This window comes from Plecotus auritus (assembly GCF_963455305.1).
Source record: "Plecotus auritus genome assembly, chromosome: 3".
Classification (NCBI taxonomy): Eukaryota; Metazoa; Chordata; class Mammalia; order Chiroptera; family Vespertilionidae; genus Plecotus; species Plecotus auritus.
The window spans coordinates 136,157,387-136,172,349 of NC_137772.1; positions in this window are offsets into that span (position 1 = coordinate 136,157,387).

Genomic DNA, 14,963 nt, shown 5'->3' on the forward strand with positions numbered 1-14,963 from the left:
TGGGATGGTTCACTAGAAGGGAAGTGCTGGCCAAGAGCGTGGGATCCAGAGTGTTTGAGTAACTGTCAGAAAAACTCAGGTTACTTACACTGCAGGAGATATATGTTATTGTCTTCTGTTTTCTGAGTAGAGGGAGCAATTAGAGAAAAAAGAACATCACCCCTTATCATTTACATAAGAGTGCACATTTCTAAGATGTATGTGCAAACATGTATTTGCAGCTCTGAAATTCCACAGGGAAGAACCAGGGACATACTTCTAGTGGTATTTCCATTTCTATTCCTACTTCAAACTCTGGGCTATTGTAAGCATTGGCTACTATAAGGCTACTACAACCCATTTAAAACTGGTCTTCCTTATGTCAGTCTCAGCATGGCGTTACATATAAAAGATATCCAAAATAATATTGAAATTAGTAATTAGAAAGCAACATAAACCACAAATACACCCAGAAATTAAAATAGACAACAAGGGGTAATCATGTACAACTTTATGTCAATTAATTTAAAATATATAAAGTGGTCAATTTTCCAGAAAACTATAATAACTTTTAACTGATTCAAGAAGAAATAAGTGACCTAAGTCCTATGACCAAGAGAGGCCTTAAATCTACCCAAATTATAATTAAGATATAGTTTCCTACAGGTGAGTCTTCACAAATTTCCAGGGAACATATGGTTCCAATTGTCTAGGAACTATTCCAGAGAATGCAAATAAAAAAAACCAAACTTTGCTAAATTTTATTAGAATTAACATCTTTATATTTAGAAGTGAGGTTGGTTACTTGCTCATTTCCCCCTCTCCCTATCCCCTGGCAACCACCATTCTATTTTCTGCTTATATAAGTTTGACAATGTAAGATACCTCATATAAGGGGGTATTTGTCCTATTGTGTCTGGCTTATTCACATAATATATCTTCCAGGTTCATCCATGTTGTCACAAATGATAAGATTTTTTTCTTTTTAAAGTTTGAATAATATTCTATCATATATATATATATATATATATATATATATATATATATATATATATATATATTACATTTTATTTACCCATTCATCTGTCAATAGACATTTGGGTTGTTCCATATGTTGGCTATTGTGAATAATACTGTAGTGAACATGGAGGTACAGATATCTTTTCAACATCCTAATTTCAGGTCTTTTGGATGTAAATAGAGGAGAATGCTAGGTCATATAATAGTTATATTTTTAATTTTTTGAGGAACCTCCATAATGTTTTCCATAGTGGCTGTACCATTTTACATTTGCACCCAGTGGTGCACAAAGGTTCCAGTTTCTCCACATCCTTGCCAACACTTGTTACTTTTTTTTTTTTTTTTTTGCTAATAGCCATCCTAACAGGTGTGAGGTGATATCTCATTGTGTATTTTTTGCATTTCCCCGATGATTAGTGATGTTGAGCACTTTTTCATATACCTGTTGGCCATTTGTATGTCTTTTTTTGAGAAATGTCTATTGAAGTCTTTGCCCATTTTTAAATCAAGCTATTTGATTTTTTGTTTGTTTTTGAGTTGTAGGAGGGAATTATCTTAGTTAAATAAAATATATCTATTAGAAAATTGTAGTAAACATTATATTTACTGGTAAAACTTTAGAATTATTCCCTTTAATATCGGGAATAAGACAAGATGCTAATTAATTAACACCATTTTCATATAGCTGCTGTTTGAAAGTCTGGGTCAGAGCAGTAAGACAGGAAAAGAAAAAGCATGTGAATTGGAAAAGAAAAGAAAAACACAAAACTATCACTACTCACAGAAAAATGATTGCCTTCACAGGATCTAAGAGAAAATACCCTATGTATTCTTAGCAGCATTACTTACAATAGTTAATATCTGGAAACAGCCCAAATGCCCATCAGTAGATGAGTGGATAAAAAAGCTGTGGGGTATTTACACAATGGAATACTACATGGCTGTAAAAAAGAAGGATCTCTTACCTCTTGCGACAGAATAGAGGGACCTGAAGATTACTATGCTAAGTGAAATAAGTCAGTTAAAGAAAGATAAGTATCACATGATCTCACTCATGTGTGGAATTAATGAACAGAATAAACTGATGAACAAAATAGAAACAGAAGTGAGACATGGAACAGACTGGCAGCGGGGAGAGGGTTAGGAGGACTGGATGAAAGAAGGTGAAGGGATTAGCCCCAAAACATAAATACATAGTTACAGACCACAGTGTGGGGACAGCCAGAGGGAAAGGGGGGTGGGGCTAGGTGGAGGTGGGCAAAGAAAGGAGGGGAAATGGGCATGGAAAGAGACTTTGCTTGGGGCAATGGGCACACGATGCAGTGTGCAGAAGATGTTTTATTGAGTTTGACACTTGAAACCGGTATGGTTTTGCCAACTAATGTCATCCCAATAAATTAAATTAAAAAAACTAGCCCTAGCTGGTGTGCTCAGTGGTTACAGCATTGGCCCAGGCACCCTGGTGTCCAGGGCTCAATTCCCAGTCAAGGGCACATATCTGGGTTGCAGGTTTGTTCCCCGGCCCTGGTCAGAGAATGTGTGGGCGGCAACCAGTCGATGTGTCTCTCTCACATCCATGTTTCTCTCTCTCTCTCTCTCTCTCTTTCTCTCTCTCTCTCTCTTCGCTTCCTCCCTTCCACTCTTTCTGAAAATAAACGGAACAAATATCCTTGGGGTGAGGATTAACAACAACAAAAACACTAAAATGATAAGCCACTGGCTAAAAGAAGATATTTGGAACATATAACTACAAATGATTATTACTCAGGATATTTAAAGGATATCTACAAATTACTATGAAAAGGTCTGGGTTAAGGAAAAAAATAGGAAATTCACACAAGATAAGACTTGAATGGCCAATTTAAAATTTTGAAGCAGGCTAAGAGTTACTTTGTGCTAACCACATATTGTTCCAGGTGTTTTCCATGTGCTAACACACTTAATCCTCACAATTACAGCATGAGGTTGCTACTACCACCTCTCTTTCTTCCAGAGAGGGAAAGGAGGTCCCAAGCTCAGACAACTATAGGCAGTTAAAACCAGGATTTGGGCATCAAGAGTTTTGCTCAAACACATGGGCTCTTAACCACTATCTATTCTACCAACTTGTTAAAAATGTAAACATCCGACAATATTTACTGTTGGCAAGGATGGGCAATGTGGAAACGATCGTACACTGCTGAGGGAGAATAAACTGATACCACCACTTTGTTGGCGGACAGTTTGACTTTACAAGTAAAGTGGAAGATGCACATTACCCTGCAACCCCGCAATTCCCACCTAGGCCAGAGCCTGAAGTCTCACATGTGGAAACAAAGGAAATGTCTAAGACTATTCATCGTAGCATTGCTTGTAATGGTACAAAAATACAGTGTGGACTATTCACACAATGGAACATTAATGTGAACTAACCTAGGTAAATCTCTACACTGTACAGAGTCTACACTGTACCGAGTCTACAGCAATATTGATGGAAAATAAAACAAGTTGCAAAAGGAAGTATGCAGAGTATGATGCCATTCATATAATAAAGTTTAAAGTATGCAAATCACAACATGATTGACATATGTAGTAAAATCATAAAACCTGGAAAAATAAACTTAAAATTCAGGAAAATGGTTGCCGTTGTGAAGGGGAATGAAAGAATGGAATGGGGGAAGGTTTATGCAGTGAGCACCAATTGTTTCCATAATTAAGTAGTATTTCTTTGAACAATAGGGCAAATATAGTCACATATTAAGACATGATAGCCCAGCTGGTGTTGCTCAGTGGTTGAGCATGGATCTATGACTCAGGAGGTCACGGTTCAATTCCCCGTCAGGGCACATGCCTGGGTTGTAGGCTCGATCCCCAGTGTAGGGCATGCAGGAGGCAGCCAATCAATGATTCTCTCTCATCGTGGATGTTTCTATCTCTCTCTCCCTCTCCCTTCCTCTCTGAAAAAAAAAAGGCATGGCAGAACTGGATGGTGTGTAGATTCTATTCTTCTTTTCCATGTTTTTAGACTTCAACAACCTGACCCACACGTGTTTCTTACTTCATCTTTCCCTCCACCCCTCTCTCACGCTGCTGCCACAACTCATCCCTCACGCCATGCTTCCCCAGGCCACACTTTCACCACCCTTTCCTTCGCCCAGCAACGCCCTTCTCTGTCTAAAAACAAAACGGAACAACTCCAATAGGAAACCTGTTCACCTTTCATGGTTTGAAATATTTCATTTAGAAAAATTTCTGAAAGTATTCTTAGGTTCATAGAAGCATTTTTCACAATATCCAAAAAGTGGAAGAAACCCAATTGTCCATCCACAGATGAGTGGATAAAGAGAGTGCTATATCCATACAATAGAGTATTACTCAGCCTGGAAAAGGGAGAACATTCTGACAACATGAATGAGACTGGAAGACGTTGTGCTAGGTAAAATAAGTCAGTCACAAAAAGCCAAATATTGTATGATCGCACTTATAGGAGGTAATTGAATTCCTAGAGACAAAAAGTAGATGATAGTTGCCAGGGGCTGGGAGTTTGTGCTTAAATGGGGACAGGGTTTCCGTTTTGCAGATAAAAAGAGTTCTTCAGATGCGCGGTGGTGGTGGGTACACAGTAACATGAATGTACTTAATACCATGGAACACTAAAAAATGGTTAAAATGCTATATTTTTTTCACCATAAAATACAAAAGAAAAATACCTAGAAGGCAACATGTACTGTTTTTAGAAGTTAGTATTAGAAGTCTTTCAAAGAGGACATCTCCCACACCTGGTACCTCCCATCGCTGCTCCTCACTCTCGCAGCTCCCCCTCTGGACTCCTTCCAGCCTCCTTTCTCCTCTCATTCGGGGGCCGTGTTCTGTGTCCCCAGCGGGATTTCCTCTCTAAGGCAAACCCCTCTTGCCCTCTGGCTTACCTCTTCTGCTCCCTGCCCCTCACCCCCGTGACCACATTAGACCCCGGTGCTTCCTCTCCCTCCTGACCAGACCCTGTGCTCGGAACCCCTGTCTCCATCTATTTTCCTCCTTGACTCAAGCTGGGAGTCTGTTTTCAGAGCTGTAACCACACCTCATGTTCTGATTTCCTCCTGGGGCTGGAGATTGAATATGGTTTTGGACCCTGTTGTGAGTCATCACCGGAGTTGACCCAGCGGTTCCACTTTGCAGGAAGGCCCGAGCCTTCAGCTCGTGGTTTCTCAGATCCGAACTTGCTTGTTATCATAAAACCACCTGGAAGCCTTTAGGATGACCTATTTGTCAATATATATTTCTCCATTTGCTTATATCTGCATAGGAAAATGGCCAGAACTGATATGAGAGGTTCCAGGGAAGGGCCGCTACTGGGCCAGTGACAGGGGATCAAGGGGGAGAGTCACATTTCAGTCCCCACCGTCTCTTCCTGAACTTTTTACAGTAAGCACATACCATGTTCGTAATAGAAATAGATCTTGGCAGGAAACACTGTGTTCTAACTGGTATAGAAGCTCTAGTGTTTGGTCCTGAGATTCTCTCCTCCGGAGGCAGCTGTAGGACAGGCAGGCTGCTAAGGATAACTGCAGTTTCTAGGAGAAATCGTCCTACAGAGATGCAATGTCAAATACAGGAGAGCGGCCAGGGCAAGGCATGACTACGAATTCTTTTCCTAATTTGAAAAGGACACTTGTGTGGATGTGGAGATGAATCACGAGGCTGCCATTCTTGTCCTGTGGCTGCTTCTGACCCCGAAAGCCGCTTTGGGAGAGCCCCAAGGAAGGATCCCTGCCCCTTCAGGTAGCCCCAGGAGCCAGGGAAGGTAAATATTTATGGTTGAAACAGCACGGATCCATGGAAGTCGGGATTTTAGCCTAGCAGCACTGTGTTGGTGCTGAGACCCAGCCAAGTTGCCATGAGACCCAGAGAGCTGGAGCTCTGAGCGGCTGAGTTTAAGGGAAGTGGGAAGAGTAACAAACGAAGCAGTGGTATTAGATGTTGGCTGGGTAGGATGAGGGTGCGTCTGCAGCTTCTGCGAAGTCACAGATTTTACCCATTTTTTACCCTTGATATCAATTTCTTCTATTAAAAAAAGTCAGTGCTCCACTGTATTTATTAACTCACTCTCTGTTTTTTTGGTGATAGTAAATACAAATCAGATCATGAATTGCCCTGCTTAAAACTTTCCAATGTCTTTCCATTGCTCTTAGGATGAAACCCTGATGTCTATAGCCCACCGGTAGAGTGAATGCACCATTTATCGTCCAAATGGGGATGGCTCTTGATATTTATGATGGGATGACAGTTATAATGGGGACTCTCCCAGGAAAAGCAAGATATAGCCACGAGGCTCTGTTGATCTAGCTCCTAGCCTCATCTCCTCCTGTCCCCGTCCACTCACTTGGCAGCAGGTATGCTGGCCTCCCTTGTGTTGTTCTAACATGCCATCGTAGCCTTTGCTGTCCCCTGGGGCATTGTGTCAGCCTTCTCTGATCATTTCCATCATAATCTGTATTTCATCTCTGCTCATTTTCATCATCATACCTGTTACAAGCTCTAAGGATCTTGTTTATGTATTTGCTTATTATCCGTATTAGCTACCAGAATGAGGCCAGGAACTTGTCTGTCTTGTTCACTAGCCTGGCACATGATAGAGGCTCAGTAAACACATGGCAAATGAATGAATGATTAGGTGAAAGTCTTTAAATTATACTGAATGACCCAGAGATGCCCACTCCCTTGATTTTCATCATATGAATAAAGTCCATCTTCAGTAGAAGAGAAGGAACTGAAACAGAGAAAAGCAGAGGGAAGAGAGGAAGAGAAAGGGAGAGAGAAACAGGGGAAGGGGGGTTGAGGGAGTGAGGGAGCAGGAGGAAGGAATGCTGATGATAGACAAGTCCCTGATTATAGGTCTTATGGATATAAAATTCATCCTTTACTGCTTCCTTACTGGGTGAACCATTCAAATATATTGCAGTTATAACCTCTCCTCCCCTTACTTAAACTTAGGTTAGCTAAAATTGGAACTGAGTTTTTATTTTTACAAGCAAAGATTTCTAATAAGTCATAATTAACCTATTTCCTTTGGAATATATATATTGCCATTTTTAAAAGAGAACCATTGTGGCAGAATATGCTAATTTGCTCCATTACTTATTTTTACCTTCTTCCTTGATAAGTTAAGGGAGGAGGTATTAGTTTCCTATTGCTGTTGTAACAAATTGCCACAGTATTAGTGGCTTAAAGCAACACAAGGTGACAGTAACATTGTTAAGGTAATTAAACAAAATAACATTTTTTATAGTTTCCCATACTTGAGTAAAACCTGATTTTATATTAAATACTTTCATGTTGAATTTTCCTACAAAGGAGATTGTGGAAAGAAAATTGAGACCTTTGTACTCTTACTCCCCAGAGGGACAATAATAAATTATATTATTCTCTCAACATCCCACACAAACAGTCCATTAGGCAATCTTTAGTGCTTTATATTACCTCCCCGAATAGCAGCCATAAACAAAGTTCAAAGGAACGCAAATATAGGTCAATGATAAGAATTCATTCGTAATATTTAGTTATGGGGGAGGGGATATAATTAAAGTGAAGATCACATCCACAGAGTATCTATGTGGAATGAATGTCACTTGCTGGTAAAATTTAAGATATTATTTATCTATTTATTTACCTCACCACTTTCAATTTCCTTACACTTTATTTTTCTTCACCATACTCTTTAATATTGCATATTTGTTTGTTTACTTGTCTCTTGGCTACCTCACTAAAATGTAAACTCTGCAGGGTAGGGTCATGTTTGCCTTATTCACTGGAGTGTCTTACAGTGTCCAATCACAAATGCTAGCTGTAAGATGGGGAGTACTGGAGGTGAGACCAAAGGGATGTGGAGTGACTAAGTCATGGAGGAACTGCAGGGGTGTTGACTGGGTCCTGAGGAGTCACAGGAGTATATTAAGCTGGCAGTTGGGGGCGATGAGTGACATGATCAGACTTGGATTTTGGATATTAATTCTGGATTTGCTGTAGAGAAAGGGTTTAGGTTGGTGGAACAATCAGGAGGCAGGGAGACTTATGAGGAGTTAACTCACATTCCAGGTGAGTGGAGATGAGAGCCCAAGTTACAAAGTTGGTAATAATAAGAATGATAATAATACTTATTTTATTATTATTATTAATTTTTAATCCTCACCCAAGAACATGTTTTTTTTGTTTGTTTGTTTGTTTTGCATTGTTCTAGAGAGAGAGGAACAGAGAGGGAGAGAGAAAGAAACATCAGTGTGAGAGATTTTGCCTCCCATACATGGCCTGACCAGAGATCAAACCTGCAACCTAGGTATGTGCCTTGATTGGGAATTAAACCCATGACCATTCGGTGTACAGACAATGCTTTAACCACTAAAAAACAGCAGCCAAGAGAATAATAATAATAATTGTTATAATTTTTTCCATTTAGCAGTTATTTAATAAGCACTTATATCTTCCAGGTTCTGTTCCCAGAGCTGTGGTTACAGGCAGACGTGAATAAGAAAAACACAGATGTTTCCTTCTGAAAGCTTATATTAATCTTTCTAAATACCTAAATGGAGAGACATAGGAATACCTTATATTTCCAGATAATAATAATGATTAATTTAGCAAAACTTGCTGCACATCTAGCTAGTTACTAAAATCTGTTTCCTAGACTTCATTTCCCAGCATCCTTTGCAGTTATGTGTGCCATGGAATGTGAGTTATTATAATGAGCTCCAATTCCAGGCCTGACCCTTAGAACTCCCCATACACACTATCTTCTCCTTCTCCTCTGATTAGGATGGAGAAGCCATGTACTAGAGATAACTGAGAGCTCATTAACCTAGATACTTGCAAAGCCATGAAAAGAAAAATTGCCCCAGTTTACCAGGTGTTCCTGTCTATTGTGTTTGAGCCATTGGATAATGGTAGGTCTATTTGTTATAGCAGCTACTGTTACCCTGATCCTGATGAATTTAAGCACTCATTTTTAGCTAGGCACCATTCTTAGTGCTTTATGTATAACTTATTTAATCTTCATAACATTGAGTAACATTATTATTACTATCCCCACTTTATAGAGCAGAAAACTGTGCTAAAGAGGGGTTATGTAACCTACTGAAGTTACATAGCTAGTAAACAACAGCATCAGGTGTCAATCAGAGTTCTGGCTCCAATGTTTTAAGCAATATATGATAATGGAGATGGATAAGAATGAAGAGATTAAAAAGAGAAGCTATAGATGTCCTTTCCACTCAATTAACTTTCTGAAGAAACAGTATTTTTCAAAGTTTAAGTGGTCAAGCATGAATATGAATTAAAAGTCAAGTCAATATATAAAATAGTAATATTTCAAATACAATTTAAAGAGATTAAACTGCTTTCTGTGAGGCTTCCTAGAGAGACCTTGAGGCTGAGTTCCATGCTGGAGGTTTATTGGGAAGTGTTCCTGGAAGTAAGGGAAGCAGATTTGGGCAGAGGAAGCAGTTAAACTATAACTTAGTAACAACAGAGGACACAGCTAGCCCATGGGAAGCTCAGCAACTGAGATCACCCTTCAGTGTTATCCCCCATCAAGAAAAGGAGTCTGGGCTTTTGTGTCCTGCTTCAGTCAGTCATTGAATATGGGCTGCTGGCTGAGAGGGGATGTGAGCTGGGGTGAGGAAGCTCCTTTGCAGAGGGAGCCAGCTGTGAGCCAGCACTCCCTGCACCAGGAGGAATGAACATCACCATCCTGAAGGGACGGGGAGGGCAATGGGGAGAATTAGGTGGTATAATGGAAGCAATTAAGCATAAGTTAAGTACTATATTTATAAACTTTTAGTTGTTTTAGATTGTTCCTCTGAGCTTCAGACTCTAGCCCATAATTTTCTAATTGAAGCATAAGAGCGTGTGTTGTAAGGGGATTGACAAGAGAGGAGACTTCAGAGGTGAGCGGAGCCATGTGAAAGCTTAAGTGGTATGCTGAAGTATTGCATGAGAGGGACGTCAGACGGCAGCCATGGGATGTGTTGGCACAGGGACAGACCACTGGCTAGTGTGCCCATTCGGGGCTGTTGTACAGCCCATTGCTATGAGGAGCAGAGCCTGAACCAGTATCAATGGGATAGAGAAGAAGAGCTGAACTTGAAAGACATTTTAAAGATAATTTTTAGTGGTTTTAATGACAGAATGTGAAGGTGAGGAGATTTGAGGCAAACCCAATATTTGTAGCTTGGGATACTTGAAAGGTGATGCTTGAAGGGAGATTGTGGTAATCTTCACTGTATAGGGGCCAGCATGACCTCTTGGCTGCCTCTTCCATTGACAAAACAAACAAAATTCTCCAACTGAATATTTCTTTAAGTTCTCTTTCACTTGAAGATACTTCTATTGTTTCTTCCTAGCCCTTAAGATGAGAGTTCCCCCCCATAATTGATTTCTTTATTAATCTATTTTTAAAAATATTTGATCTGCTTTATGCAATTTACTGCCCGCCCCCCCACCAGCTCTGGTAACCACCATTGTGTTGTTGTGTCTATGAGTTTGTTTGTTTTTTATTCTTTTGTTACTTTTTTGTTTTATATTCCACATAAGTGAAACCATATGATTTTTGTTCTTTTCCTTCTGACTTATTTCACTTAGGATAATATCTTCAAGATTCATCCATGTTGTCACAAATGGCAAGATTTTGTGTGTTTTTTATGGCTGAGTAGTATTCCATTGTATACTTGTACCACATCTTTACCCAATCATCTGTTGATGGCTCATTAATCTATTTTAATGAAAATTTCTTTCATCATCCCTTCCCCCTCTCTCCTGCAACAAATCTAAGTATACCTGAACAAAGCATACACTTAAATAAAAGAAAACAAAGTTTAAAAGCACAGATAGAAAATCCATTTTTAAAAAATTGCTTCATTTTTTTGGCAGTTCTCTCATTGCCCATATTAGAAGTTCTGATAACATCCTTGGACTTCAGGTTCCATGAAGAGTGCTGGGCTTGGGGGTAAATATCTTGCGAGTATGTGGTTGCTTTCAGTTTTGTAGCTATACAAGATCATTTATTAAGGCTGATCTGAAAAACAAAAACAAACAAACATAAAAAGCTCAGATGGTGTGGCTCAGTGGTTGAGCATCCACCTATCCAGGAGGTCACGGTTTGGTTCCCTGTCAGGGCACATGCCTGGGTTGTGGGCTCGATCCCCAGTAGTGGGTGTGCAGGAGGCAAATGCTCCAAGATTCTCTCTCATCTTCCTCTTTGAAATCTCTCTCTTCTTTCTTCTCTGAAATAAATAAAAATATATATATTTTTAAAAGGCTGATCTGAACGACTGTATTAAATCCCTTGGTATACACAGTCCGTGTAGCTGTTAGGTAGCTTTGGTCATTGTACTATGCCCTTTTGATTTTCTGGAGCCTAAGTAATTTTCTGATCTGATATACAGAAGATTAGAATCTAGTTTCTGCAGTCTCTATTTTTGCCAAGTTATTGAAAAACCTGTAACAGTGTGTAAATTTATTTTAAAAAGGAAGAAAAAGATTAGCAATTAAGTGAAGACAAATAGGTGTGCCGAGAACATACAGGTGGATGAGGCAGATGAGGCCTCACCCCTCACAGAATGTACCTTCTAATCACTGGAAACAGACAGAATTATAAGAAATAATTCACAAGAAAACTTCCAGTGTTTGTAAGTGCTCAGAAGAAAATAAAAGTTGGAATTCAGTTTGTTGATCCAGCCTTTCCCTTCCTTTTCAACATGCTGCCCTGGTGAGAAACTGGGTCTCATAGGGATCCAAGAGCAGGATGTATGAACCAAAACTTATTGCCTGAATCAGCAAATTTACTGATTCTGCAGGTTTATGGGGGTAGGGGTGGGATTTTAAAATTTGAGTAGAAACATTAGAGATATAATTTAAACTCCTACCTGGAACTGATCTCAAGTATAGTCCATGAAGACAGTGCTTAATATTAACAATTAACAATTAAAAATTATGAGGGGTGCTCTTTTAACCAATTTCCACTTCAGTGACGTGTAGGAGGAAGCGGTGCTCTCCGCTCCCCCCAGAGCACACCCTGTGCTCAGAGCACTGACAGCAAGCCGGCCACTCTGCCCACACCCAGCGCCGCCCCAGGAGCTGAGCTTCATGCTTTCTGACAGTCAGAATGGTTTGTTCCCTAACATATTTGTGCCAGTTTTACTTGTTTTTAAAATTATGCATTTTACTTTACTATTACATTATGAATGAAATATGAGTCTGAAGAGAGAAAGAGACAGAATTATTACAGTGAAATTAAAATGGAATGCTTTGCAAAGATTTAATGATGTCAAATTAGTTAATGAAAAAAGATGGGAAACATAACAAAATCTACAGTATTTTGCTCATGAGTATCTTTACGTTCTCACCCGATACAAAGAAAGACATTTTTGAAATGAAAAATGAGAAGTTATGCGGGTGGTTTAGGTTAAAAAAAAATGTAGCTTTGGATGCTTTACAGTGAACTCATAGTGAGGGGAAAGGCCAAGACCTTCCACCAGATGGCAAATACATTTATATTAAGTTAAAATATAATGTTTACAACATAAGTGTATTTCCCCCCAACTGATATTTCTGATTAGCCCATTAATTAGCAACTCTGTGTTGAGTAAGAAGATTTCACTGTATTGTAAGGTGTGCATTAAGTGCAAAAGGACTACCAATTTCTCCATCCTAACATTATTGGATAAAGAATTTGTGGACCTTCCAGTAACTCCTTTCCCCGAGCCAAATCTCCTTTCCCCCATTGCACAGGAAAAGCAAAGACAATATTTTCACTTTTTCAGCAGCACCTTTCCTTTGAGAATATCAAAGCTATTTAAGAGACAAATTTCCAATTAAACAATAATGCTCATATTGCCCCAGAAAGGTGGATAAACATAGTTATTATCCTCTGACTGAGGATGTTAGACCCGTGCTAAGTAGCTAACAGATGTCTCCGTGCTGTCTCTCAGGAGAATTATGTTTCCACTAATCTCCCCGCCACACTGTGTTCTGTTCCCTATTCTGAATAATTCTGAGTATTACAGAGAACTATGAGAGCATGGAAAGAGCCCTTGTTTGTGGGCCAGGACACGTGGGCTCAGACCCTGGCTGTGCCACTCACTCTTGGGATGTGAATACTCTCGTCAGCCTGTCTGTGCCTCCTTTGTCTGTAAAATGAAGATGGCAGCACCTGTCATACCAGCCAACCAGACTCCGAAGTGGGAAATGAAATGAAACACATAGGCCACTTTTGCTCTCACTGTTTGCAGGTACAATGTCCATATTTGTTTTGAGAAGTGCTTCTCCCCGCCCCCCTAAATGTGGGCCCACTTTTTGTTATGGTATTTTTGGCCATGTGTTAATTTATAGGTTCTGGTTTGCACATTCATTCTTGATACCAGAATTGGAAGTTCTTCCTCAAGAGCTTTTATTCCAATATTGCCCACCTCCTCACATGACGACCTTCCGCTGATGGTACCAGACTCAGTAAAAAAATGTAAGGAAAGAGACAGGCTGTGGTTAGGATAATGATCTATTGTACTCCAAACTAAGATACCAGTGAGTGGCTGTTATTTTCTAAACATGTTGAGTGACTCATTGTATCTCTTCACTCATTCATAGAAGGATTGCTGATAAGGTCTCCAAAGGAAAACAAAACATGAAATATACTTAATTTCCCACAATAGAGATTGCTCAAATAAATGATGGTATTTGTACACAATGGAAGTCCATTAATAAAAAGATGTAGATAATATTGGCATAGGATGATGGTCATGATAATTAAGTTGAAAAGCAACCCCCAAAGGATGATGTACAACATAACTATCATTATTTTAGAAAATATGTATTTGGCCCGGCCAGTGTGGCTCAGTGGTTGAGCATGGACCATGAACCAAGAAGTCATGGTTCAATACCTGGTCAGGGCACATGCCTGGGTTGTGGGCTTGATCCTTAGTAGGGGGCGTGCAGGAGGCAGTGATCAATGATTCTTTCTCATCAGTGATGTTTCTAGCTCTCACTTTCCCTTCCTCTTTGAAATCAATTAGAGAAAAAAAATTAAAAACTAAAATATGTATTTGAATAAAAAATATTTCAGGGATATATAGTAGCTATCTCTGGGTTGTGGGATTATAGAAATGTATTTTCCTTCTTCATACTTATATGTGTTTTCTAATTTTCTATGATTGATATATGTTGCTTTTGGCAAAATAAAAAATAGATTTAAGTGAACTAAAATCCTATTGATGCAAAAGCTATGGTGGGAATGAAAAACACAATTTTGAAAAAATAATTACCAACTCTAAAAAAAGAATTAAGTATGGAAATTTTGAAATATCTAAATTAAACAATCATTAATAACAACACAATGTAATGTTTCTTTTTTTGCCAAAGCATCACTTTAAAACAAATCACCTTTTAAGATAAGAGGGAGATGCATTTCTTTTTTTATAATCAAAACTATAGGTTACCAAGTACCTATGTGTCAGATATTTGAAATGTTAAAATTTGTGGTTAATTTATTTAATCATTATGGCTTTAGGAAAGAGGTATTACTGTGTTTATTTTATAGTTGCTTAAAACTAATACCCCAAAAGTTAAGTTTCTTACCCAACCATAAGTAGAACCACATGTCTTTTAAAAAATTACTTAAATATTTATTAAATCCACTCTGTGCTGGCTATCATGTGCTTTGTGCTGGGAATATACCAATGAATAAGACACAATGGTCCCTTCCCTCAAAGAAGCTTACTAGTATGTTCTAGTTGGATAACATGAAGCAAATAAGTATAAATGGTCTGCAACATCTGTCCTACTTGCAAGGCACTTAAATTAAGATATGAAGCACAAGCATGGTGAAGAGTTAGCATGGAAGAGTATTCTTGGTAGGGGGAACAGTATGTGCTAAGGCACTGAGATGACATTTTGCTACAATAATCTGGCATAACCAACCATTCACAACTCTGGCTTGAAACAAT